Source organism: Heloderma suspectum, chromosome 3 (genome assembly GCF_057233095.1).
Source record: "Heloderma suspectum isolate Gila_16-S chromosome 3, 16-S_ref, whole genome shotgun sequence".
NCBI classification, from domain to species: Eukaryota; Metazoa; Chordata; class Lepidosauria; order Squamata; family Helodermatidae; genus Heloderma; species Heloderma suspectum.
The window spans coordinates 108,639,839-108,652,421 of NC_139460.1; positions in this window are offsets into that span (position 1 = coordinate 108,639,839).

Consider the following 12,583-nt stretch of genomic DNA (forward strand, 5'->3'; position numbering starts at 1 on the left):
AACGCCTTCCACTACATTGGACTGCCCCAAACTCTTCCTGATTCACCCCCAGACCTCCCCTGGTTTCCCTGCTGCCATCCCGATGCATTGCCCCTTACAGGCAGTGGCAATGGGGTCCATCCACTCCCCCCCATTTCACTCCCCCCCACTTCAAAGCTGCCCACCATCTTTACTTCCTAAAAATGCCTCTGGGTCTGGGGAATAAAGATGGCAGGCATTTGAAGGCCAACGCTCACTGTGAACTACTCCCAACCACCCAGGAAAACAATTTACAATTTAAAGTAAAATGAAATAAGTCACAAGTTTCAGCAGGGTCCTTCACAGGCACAGGGAGAGGTGGTTGTGAGCCACAGGCACCACATTGCCTACCCCTGATGTAGAGAATCAAATGTGAGATCTGGAAACCCTTTTATTCCTGTGGCCACCACTATTTGTAGCCATTGAAATAATTCTCTGCTGAAGAAAAAACAACAACAGCACCAACCCAACTCAAGAGGCAGTCTGAGGTGAAGAAGGACCATCCCCTCACCTAAGTCAAGGCACTTAGTATCCATAGGCATCTAGGCACATCCATTTTCTGATTACTACTCAACATTTTCTGGGTAGAAAACACAATGCACATGCCAAGGACAGGAGAGCAGTTTATGGTCTCACACTCAAGGGCCCATCTACACCCGGCTTTTACTCCTGGGCAGGTGCGAGTCAAGGTCCCTCGCAGTCGCGACTTTGCAGCCATCCGTGGTTTTTGCCCAGAAACTGCGGAGTTCCAAGGAGTCATTTTGCTGCAATGTTTTTGGTTTGCTATGGGTTTCTCCGTGCTTGTGAGCTGTCTGTCCCTTCCCCAAACTGACTTTGCGTCTTGCAGTGGGCATATTGTAGGTGTGTGTAGTGCCTGCATCACTTTGTGATGCCCCTTTACTTCCCCCATCCCTTTGCAGCTGTGCAGTTACAGAGGCACAGAGGGGTGTTTTCATCTATTTAATCACACTTTCACACATTTTTGCAGCATCATATATTCGCAACGGTTGCTTTTCGACTCAGTACCCAAGGGGGGGTGTCTTGGGGGTGGACCAACATCACTCCGGCCAGCATTTCAGACTGATGGGTAGGCATGTACCTCTCACACTTGTGATTGCAAACCATCGTGAGAGTCTCGGGCTGGGGAACTGACAAACTGATGGTATGGAAATGAAGGAGCACAAAACACCCACTTTTTAGTTAAAAAGGGACAGAAAGACACAGCAGAGCCCCTCAAATACAAAACAGCCCCTGAAGTGTCACACCCCCACACTCACAGGACTGCACAGCTGCACAGTATAATAGCGAAAAAGAAAAAAGGGCATGGCGAGTCTGTTAGGGAAGTGAGCAGTACATTGCGAGTGTATTGCAGGCATGCTGATTCGAAGCCGCATTGCTGTGCAATTGCTACGGGGTGGGGTGGGGGTCAAAGCGGTGCCATATAGATGTGGCCCGGTATTCCCATTGTAACAAGGGTGCAGGCATGTAGGTTTGCTGGTTATTATGCAGGAAAACAACATATTTCAGCAAGCAATACTGCCTTCTGTTGGAAAACATGGAAAGGGTCTCAGATCATATCTTGTATTTAACAGTCCACTTTTCTTCCCAGTCTCTGCTTTCATTTTATTAACTGGGAAGCATTTTCAGTTTAGGCCTTATTGATGTACTGACCACCATTTCAAATCAATAATGGGCTGGATTCCATTTACACCTTTGCTTAAACTGACACATGCAACATGAACTTTGGGATAAGTTTATAATTAATAAATATGAATGAACAGAACTAAAATACTTGTAAATGATTGACAAATAGAAACAACTCATACATGCAAATTAACTTATGGGAACACACAAAATATATAAACTCTTAAAGAAAAGGAACAGTTAAGAAGTATCCCTGACGAGGAAATAAATCCAGAAATCAATGATGAAGCTACAAAAGTGATTGTACTCCACAAAGATTACAACTTCACGAAGTTCTTCATTCCTTCTTCAGCTTCTCTTCCTTTCTCCTTCCAGCCAGATTTTCCCCCTCCCACTTAGAGTCATAGATAGGCCTTATAAGCAGCTCAAATACTGTTCCTCTGCAACACCCATGCATACAAGAGACTACTCTGGAAGAAATTGGGAGGGCTAAGGATGATGGTGATCTTTTCTGTGACATTATTTTGTTACAATTCTAAAGGTTTTAGAAGGAAAGCAACTGCTGCAATTCAAAGTGAAAAGCAAAGAATAGTGCAAACCTGTGTATGTCTATCAGAAGTAAGCTGCACTGAGTTCAATGGGACTTATTCCAGAAAAACGTGTATAGAATTGCAACATAAAAGGATAAGAGCCGAGAGCTGCCAGCTGAGTTCCCTACTTGAGCTGTGTGTATAATACTAGCAAAACCAACTTACTGTTATCATAACTGGACAGTGTGTCAAAGAGGTACATGGGAATATGTAAACGTTGACAGAAAGCACAGTCTACCAGAAAGCTCTCCTGTGTAAGCCCTACTGAAATGAATGGGGCCTGTACATGAGCACAGAGTCGTGTCCAAGTAGTTTGGGTTCATGTTGAGACAGTTATGTGGCCAGGCTAGGCCTTGATGAGACCTTTAGTGCTCTTGCTCAGTTTGTATGAAGTAGCATCTACATAGTCTGAGCAGAATTTAACCACACTAGGGAGTATCTCTAGGGCAAGAGGCAGAGAGAAATTCTCATAAAAGTTCCAGCAAGTAGGTGGATCCTGTTCAGGTGTGCTTCTGGATCATAACCAATATTTCACTTGTAAAATGTTTTAATCAGAAAATGGCTGACCAGTCTTGAAGGAGCTGTGGAAGAGAATGACAGAAAGAGTTTTCTAAACCAATGAACAAATTCTGCTAGTGTCAGTTTCATGGCAGTGAAATGTATGTCTCCCATGTGTTTTACATTCTGTATTCTTCTTACATGTACCCGAGAACAAAATATTTTCAGTTCTGGTAGCAATATACTCTTTGGCAAACTGCTTGTTTCTCAAAATATACTAGTTACAAATAGGGATGGCGGAGAATTTCTGAGAATTTCTCCACGAATCTCGGTGAGGCCGAATGCCAACGCATTAGGCCCCCCGAAATTGGCGGTGAAATTCTCCGCCCCCCCGCCCCCCCTGGGATGGGACTTACCTCCTGCGAATGTCCCTCTCGGCGGCAGGTCCCGGCGGCGGTTCGGCAGGGGCAGGGGCAGCGGCTGGTCTTCCGACCGGCTGCCGCCGCTGCAATTATAAATAAAGTAAAAAAAACACAAAACCCCGTGATAGGCTACATAACGATTTACGTAGCCTATCACGGCTAGATTTCCAAAGTCAGCCGTGATAGGCTACGTTAATCGTCACGTAGCCTATCACAGGTGACTTTGGGAAAAAAAAAAGAAGCGTGTACGCAAATGGCGGCGACCCATGGGCACCTCCATTTGCGTTCCTTATTTTGGCACGTCTAGTCTACGTAAAGATTTACGTAGACTACGGCGAAAATAAGGGAACGCTATTTGCGTTGCCCTTATTTTCGCCGTAGTCTACGTAAATCTTTACATAGACTAGACGTGCCAAAATAAGGAACGCAAATGGCGGCGCCCATGGGCCGCCGCCATTTGCGTACGCACTTTTTTTTTTTTGTCCAAAGTCACCTGTGATAGGCTACATGACGATTTACGTAGCTTATCATGGCTGACTTTGGAAATCTAGCCGTGATAGGCTACGTAAATCGTTACGTAGCCTATCACGGTTTTGTTTTTTTTTACTTTTTGTTTCATGGCCAGGGAGACGGGGCCCTTCTCCCCGGCCTGAATTTCGGCCGGGTGAGGCGGGGCGCCTCCCCCCCCGGCCTGAATTTCGGCTGGGCAAGGCGGGACCCCCCCCTCGCCTGAACTTCGGGGGGAGAAGCGAAGCGCCTCCCACCCACCGCGAAGCCAAGCTGCGAAAAGGTAAGTGACTTTCGTACATCCCTAGTTACAAATCAGGTAAGCGGTCTTCAGATGTTGCCCAGGTGTTACAGCATGTAGGTATCTTGACCTTTATCTTAATCTTTAAATCTTAGCTGGGAACAGTGGTGCAACTAGATAGTTTTAGACCCTGGACTTAGTACTCTTGCAGGGGACAGGGGGGCTTTAGGCAGCTCATGTGTATTACTTTACTTGTGAAGCACAGAACTAACATTTTCTTCTTCCCCCACCCTTCTCCATTGCCACTCCATGCTTTACAACAGCTTCTGCATTCCTGATATTTTAGATCAAAAAACAACTGTTCGCCAACCCTGATTTTAAAAAAGACAAGAAAAGCAATACTCTCATCATGTGCAGTTTTGCATTTTAAAGCCCCTTAAATCACAGCACCTTCCTGACTGACTGCACGAATAAAGCGGAATTTGCTTCTGTTGCCCTGTCATTAACACATTTACTCGAGAATAAGCAGTATTTTGTTGAAGAAAAGGATAATATATATGTAAAGTAAAAACACAATGACTGTCTGTAACCAACTACATGCCCAGCCAGCCACCTCCTGACTATAAAATTATTTTAAAAATTGCCCTAGCTGCACCACTGGCTGGGAAATGTAACCTACTTTTGATCCATGTGGTAAAATGTACAACATTCTTCTCTTCTCTCTTGCTATGTCACTAGATATAGCAAAGGAAATGTATAGTGATGTAAGCTGTAAGAAGTAGATGATAAAGTGATAGCTGTGGCAATGGCAAATGGTCCAATATACAAAACTTCAACAATATGCATTGGCCAATATGCATTTCCCCCAGGTGTTGCAACTCAACTGCTTGGTCCCTTGTAAAATGTGATCTGCTTTGTCCTTTCTCACTGACTATACTTACACACATTGCACAAACACAAGCCTTGGTTTGCCGATGAGTCTACATTCAACCAGGAGCTACAATCACAGCTCTGTAGTAAGTGTACCAGTATGAGGGTATAATAAAATACCTCATAAAATAAAATTCTTTAGGTGTTTTATAATAATGATAAAAATACAAATAAAATCACAGTTAAATCAACAATATAAAACTAATCAATGTGCCAACATGGTATTAAATACATTACAGAGACTAGGATACATATTTAAGTGTACACCTAAATACAATTTGTGAAGTGAACTTAAGAGAGTTCTCTTAACAATATCATTAATACATTATGCCCACACTGGATAGATGTGTCAAGAAGTGCACACACGCTACAACTATAGTAACCTCTCTTCCAGGGAACGCATTGCCCTCTCAGCACTAACTAATCAATTGCATTTCTATAGCGCCTTATGCTTTTAAGCTTTTAAATGAGAGTTTAAGGGAATTTAATGGCATATTTTATATATTCTCTTTTATTTTCTTATTATTTATTATTATATTTATATCCCACCTTTCTTCCATCATGGAACTCAAGCTGGCTACATGTGGTTCCCAGGTGGTCTCCCCTCCAAGCACTGACCAGACCCAGACCTGCTTGGCTTCAGCACGGTGGCTGCCTCATGTGCCTTCAGACACATAAACACTTATTATGTGTTTTGAACCACTGGAACAAAGTGGGCTGTGAATATAAATAAGTAAATAAATAAGAAAGTAAGTAAATAAATAAATAAATAAAATTTACCAGAGAGATCAGTGTGGCTTCTCTGAGCTGTACCCCTCCCCCATCTTTTAATGATGATAAATGCATATAAAAGAAGCAAGGTTATTTTTAATTTAGTTAAAAATTGGTTTAATTTTTAAATTAAAATTGACTTGAGTATTCAGCTAGTATCAGCTTCAGCCTGTGAGGTAAACTGGTTGTTGTTGTTGTTCAGTCGTGTCCGACTCTTCGTGACCCCATGGACCATAGCATGCCAGGGCTTCCTGCCCTCCGCTATCTCCCGGAGTGTGCTCAAGTTCATATTCATTGCATCAGTGATGCTATCTAGCCATCTCATCCTCTGCCGTCCCCTTCTCCTTTTGCCTTCAATCTTTCCCAGCATCAGGGTCTTTTCCAGAGAGTTTTCTCTTCACATTAAGTGGCCAAAATATTTGAGCTTCAGCTTCAGTATCTGTCCTTTCAATGAGCACTCAAGGTTGATTTCCTTTAGGATTGACTGATTTGACCTCCTTGCAGTCCAGGGGACTCGTAAGAGTCTTCTCCAGCACCACAGTTCGAAAGCATCAATTCTTTGGCACTCAGCCTTCCTTATAGTCCAGCTCTCACAGCCATATGTTGCTACTGGGAAAACCATAGCTGTGATTATATGAATCTTTGTCGGCAAGGTGATGTCTCTGCTTCTTACTATGCTGTCTAGGTGTGCCATAGCTTTCCTCCCAAGGAGCAAGCGTCTTTTAATTTCATGGCTACAGTAGGGATGGGGGAGAATTTCTCCCCGAAACTTCGGGGGGGCCGAGTGCCAACGTGTTCGGCCCCCCGAAGTAGTTTCGGGGAGAAATTCTCCGCACCCGCCCGCCCCCTGCACCCCCCCCGGGACGGGACTTACCTTTCCCGAATGTCCCTCCCGGCGGCGGGTCCCGGCGGCGGTTCGTCAGGTCTTCGACAGGGGCAGAGGCGGCAGCCGGTCTTTCGACTGGCTGCCGCCGCCGCCATTCCAATAAAAGTAAAAAAACAACAACGCCCCCATGATAGGCTACGTGACGATTAACGTAGCCTATCACGGCTAGATTTGTAAAGTCAGCCGTGATAGGCTACGTAAATCGTCACGTAGCCTATCATGGGTGACTTAAAAAAAAAAAAAAGCACGTACGGCTAATGGCAGCCCCCATAGGGAGCCGCCATTCACGTTCCTTATTTGGTCGCTGTAGTCTACGTAAAGATTTACGTAGACTAGAGCGACCAAATATGGAACGCGAATGGCGGCTCCCTATGGGGGCCGCCATTTGCGTACGCGCTTTTTTTTTAAAGTCACCCGTGATAGGCTACGTGACGATTAACGTAGCCTATCACGGCTGACTTTGCAGATCTAGCCGTGATAGGCTACATTAATTGTCACGTAGCCTATCACGGGGGCGTGTTTTTTTTTTAACTTTTTATTTCGCAGCCGGACGAGGCGAGGCGCCTCCTCCCCAGCCTGAATTTCGGCCGGGCGAGGTGGGAAGCCTCCCCCCCGGCCTGAATTTTGGCCGGGCGAGGCGGGAAGCCTCCCCCCCCGGCCTGAACTTCGGGGGGAGCAGCGAAGCGCCTCCTCCCCACCGCGAAGCAAGCTGCGAGACCAGGTAAGTGGCTTTCGTTCACCCCTAGGCTACAGTCACCATCTGCAGTGATCTTGGAGCCCAAGAAAATAAAATCTGTCACTGCTTCCATTTCTTCCCCTTCTATATGCTAGGAAGTGATGGGGCCAGATGCCATGATCTTCTTTTTTTTAATGTTGGGTTTCAAACCAGCTTTTGCACTCTCCACTTTCACCCTCAACAAGAGGCTCTTTAGATCCTCTTCACTTTCTGCCATTAGGGAGGTATCGTCTGCGTATCTGAGGTTGTTGATAATTCTCCTAGCAATCTTAATTCCGACCTGTGATTCATCCAACCCGGCGTTTCTCATGATGTACTCTTCATATAAATTAAATAAGCAGGGCGACAATATACAACCTTGTCGTACTCCTTTCCCAGTTTTGAACCAATCGGTTCTTCCATGTCCGGTTCTTACTGTTGCTTCTTGACCCTCATACAGGTTTCTCAGGAGACAGGTAAGGTGGTCTGGTACCCCCATCACTTAAAGAATTTGCCAGAGTTTGAGTTTGATCCACACAATCAAAGGCTTTAGCATAGTCAATGAAGCAGAAATAGACGTTTTTCTGGAATTCTCTTGCTTTTTCCATGATCCAGCGAATGTTGGCAATTTGATCTCTAGTTCCTCTGCCTCTTTGAAACCCAGCTTGTACTTCCAGTAGTTCTCAGTTCACATGCTGCTGAAGCCTAGCTTGTAGGATTTTGAGCATCACCTTGCTGGCATGTGAAATGAGCGCAATGGTGCGGTAGTTTGAACACTCTTTGGCGTTGCCCTTCTTTGGCATTGGAATGTAAACTGACCTTTTCCAGTCTTGTGGCCACTGTTGAGTGTTCCAGATTTGTTGGCATATTGAGTGCAGCACTTTAACAGCATCATCTTTTAGGATCTTAAATAGCTCAGCTGGAATACTATCATCTCCGCTAGCTTTGTTGTTACTAATGCTTCCTAAGGCCCACTTGACTTCACTCTCTAGGATGTCCGGCTCAAGTTCAGTGACCGCACTATCATGGCTATCAGGGACATTCAGATCTTTCCTGTATCGTTCTCCTGTGTATTCTTTCCACCTCTTCTTAATCTCATCTGCTTCTGCTAGGTCCCTGCCTTCTTTGTCCTTTATCATGCCCGTCTTTGCACAAAACGTTCCCTTGAGATCTCTGATTTTCTTGAAGAGATCTCTAGTCTTTCCCATTCTATTGTTGTCCTCAATTTCTTTGAATTGTTAATTTAAGAAGACCTTCTTGTCTCTCCTTGCTATTCTCTGGAACTCTGCATTCAGTTGGGTATATCTTCCCCTTTCTCCCTTGCTTTTTACTTCCCTTCTTTCCTCAGCAACTTGTAAAGCCTCATCAGACAGCCACTTGGATTTCTTGCATTTCTTTTTCTTTGGGATGGATTTAGTTGCTGCCTCCTGAACAATGTTACAGACCTCCGTCCACAGTTCCTCAGGCACTCTGTCTATCAGGTCTAATCCCTTAAATCTATTTGTCACCTCCACTGTATATTCATAAGGGATATGATTTAGGTCATACCTGAATGGTTTAGTGGTTTTCCCATTGCTCTTCAATTTAAGCCAAAATTTTGCAACAAGAAGCTCATAATCTGAGCCACAGTCAGTTCCAGGTCTTATTTTTACTGACTGTATAGAGCTTCTCCATCTTTGGCTGCAAAGGACATAATCAATCTGATTTCGATATTGACCATCTGGTGATGTCCATGTGTAGAGTAGCCTCTTGTGCTGTTGGAAAAGAGTGTTTGCTATGATCAGCGTGTTTTCTTGGCAAAACTCTGTTAGCCTTTGTCCTGCTTCATTTTGTACACCAAGGCCATGCTTGCCTGTTATCCCGGTGATTTCTTGACTTCCTACTTTAGCATTCCAATCCCCTATGATGAAGAGGACATCTTTTTTGGGTGTTAGTTCTAGAAGGTGTTGTAGGTCTTCATAGAACTGATCAGCCTCAGCTTCTTCGGCCTCAGTGGTTGGGGCATAGACTTGAATTACTGTGATGTTGAATGGTTTGCCTTGGATTCGTACTGAGATCATTCTATCGTTTTTGAGATTGTACCCCAGTACTGCTTTTCCCACCCTTTTGTTGACTATGAGTGCTACTCCACTTTTTCTAAGGGATTCTTGCCCACAGTAGTAGATATAATGGTCACCTGAATTAAATTCGCCCATGCTTGTCCATTTTAGTTCGCTGATTCCCAAGATGTCGATGTTCAATCTTGCCATCTCATGTTTGACCACCTCCAGCTTACCTTGATTCATTGATCTGACATTCCAGGTTCCTAAACAATATTGTTCTTTACAGCATCGGGCTTTCTTTTCACCACCAGACACATCCACAGCTGAGTGTCCTTTCCGCTTTGGCCCAGCCACTTCACTCTTTCTGGCGCTACTTGGAAATTCCCTCTGCTGTTCCCCAGTAGCATATTGGACACCTTCCGACCTGAGGGGCTCATCTTCCGGCGTCATATCTTTTAGCCTTGTGATACATTCCATGGGGTTTTCTTGGCAAGAATACTGGAGTGGGTTGCCATTTCCTTCTCCGGTGGACCCCATTTTGTCAGAACTCTTCGCCATGACCTGTCTGTCTTGGGTGGCCCTGCATGGCATAGTTTATGGCTTCACTGAGTTACGCAAGCCCCTTCGCCACAACAAGGCAGTGATCCATGAAGGGGAAACTGGTGGTGCCTAGGTGAATTTGAGAAGCATAGTTTTGTAGAGCTAGACTAACAGGAAATATCCATAGCCTCTTTGTTAGTAATACATCTTTTTTAAAAGCCATTCTAATAGGCAGGCCATGGCCTGTTTAGGGCTCACCAAATGTGCTTATTTTTTTTAGAGGTGGGTTATGGAACAGCACTATAATGATGTGAAATAACATAAGTTGGTTTTGTACTGAAGGGCACAATCCTATGTATATTTAGACAGAAAAGACTCCTATAACTCCATGCTGGCTAGGGGATGCTGGGAATTGTAGGATTTTTGACTCTCTAATTGTGCATAGGATCACACCCTTATTTTCTTAAGTCTTGTGTTCAAATAAGGAATATGGGATGTTGTGCCATAACTCTGCATAAGACTACGCATGTATGTTGCCAGTCTTACTATGTGCCTTCCTTATGAGGAAATCAACACGTAAATAAGGGAACATTTCCCAGACTTTTCTGTAACAGGGGAAGCAGAAAGCAAGCAGAATTACTTACATGGCAGAGCCTCGTACACATTCACATTACCTTCCTATGTACTAGAGAACAGGTTATAGTTGAACTGTGTGTAGTCTACACCTACAATCCCATCTGCCAAGGAGAACCATGTGTGCATCACTTGCTGGGTCAGGAACTATGGGTGTAAATCAGATTCATGTCAGCATGTTCATCTGAGTGTGGATGTGGTCTATCCATGCTGCATTTCTGTGTCTGAATGCAGATCTACATTTGGGGTAAATACCTTTTTACAAGTTATTAGAACTGGATCAGGGCCTTCAAATGTTATTTTACACACACGTACCGTGCTCCATATGTTTTGTTCTGCTGAGCTGCTGGAGAACAATAGTTCAAACCTCCTGAGGTTAATTCTACACCTGTAAAACCTTCTGGATTGAAATCAAATTTCTGAAGCCTGGCAGCTCAGGCATCTGGCTTATAATGGCTGCAGGGTGAATTCAAATCGCAGAGGCTTGACTTTTTAGTGTTCCCAGTTATCAAAGATTTGTCTTCACTTTTCATCCCCAAATACTACAAATTCCTTTGAATGAGAAAGCTAACCCCACAGATAACTATTTTCTGTGTCAACATTCAAAACTTCATTGTGTATAGAGCTCAGTCTCTTCACTTCTGGACAGTTACAGGGTGAAAATATATTGCTGAGAGAGCTCTGACCACATTGCAGAGCTCCCATAGTTTGACAGTATAAAACAGGAGAATAAGATCACCCATATGGGTTCCATGGATGGGTTCCCTAGTTATATACAGGGTAACTTGCTTTGAATCTTAACAGCTCTGATGATTTTCCATTCCTTGGATCCTGGAGGAAGTCCATAATAGTAAATCCAGTATATGACTTACAATACCATAGAAGTCAGGTATTTTCCCTAAGGTTCTTTTCTACATGGAAAAACTGCTTTTAACTCAATGTTTAACTCATGTAGATGGTCATGAGCCAGTTTTAAGAGATTATTCAAATTTATCACACTTTTGTATATTAAATCCAGAATTTAGGTTAAAACTAGGCTATTTTTTAAAGACAGAACATAACTGACTTTTAAGTCACAATATTATTTTTTCTAAGTTTAATTAAAAAAAAAATGATTTACTTCTATGCACCCCCAAAAGTGCATCTCTTCTATTACTATGCTCTCTCCACCTCCCGCTATAATATATATTTTAAGTAGATTTACAGTCAGCATGGTTACAGCACAACTGGGAATCGTTCCTATTGGGTTGGGTTACTTTCATATAGTTTTACTATGGGAGAGCTTGGGCCTATAGCTGATAAGATGTTCTGAACTCCAGCTGAGGCTCTTGTATTATATGTTTTAAAGACTGATGGCTGTTCTGTTTATAGCAGTAACATAGGTCTTCCAGTAATATTTACTGCATGTACGTGCACACACACATGCATACACACACACAATTTTGATAAATCCTATTAAAACACAGAAGGTACAATCCATGTTTCAACTTCACTTTATGAATCATTTATGATTTTCATATGAACTACTACCCTTTACAAATACGTGGACGCAGGGACACTGCTGAGGGAAGGTGTGGTAGGGGAAATTGTCCCTTATTCATTCATTCATTTCATTTATATCCCGCCTTTTTTCCTCCTTAAGGAACCCAAGGCGGTGTACATAATCCTCATCCTCCTCCATTTTATCCTCACAACAACCACCCTGTGAGGTGGGTTGGGCTGAGAGTCTGTGACTGGCCCAAAATCACCCAGTGAGCTTCCATGGCCGAGTGGGGACTAGAACCCGGATCTCCCAGCTCCTAGTCCAACACTCTTGCCACTACACCACACTGGCTCTCAATATATTTCAGGCAGGGCCAATTCAAGCTGTTTTCCTGCTCTAGGTGAAATTTAATTCACTCCATCTTGTTATGTGTTGGATAATACATTAGCACATTAAACAATGGATTTATCAGCACACTGTTGATGTTTTTAAAATTAATGAATAAATGAATTGCACTTTTATAGCATCTTTCTGGAACCCACCAAGGAAGGAAAATGCAAGTGTAAACCACCATCTCTTTAAAGGCCTGAGTTGTAGTGATTTGGACTTCCAATGCAGTTGCAGCATCATCCTTTTATGAGTACTGGTAAAGCCAGTACACAT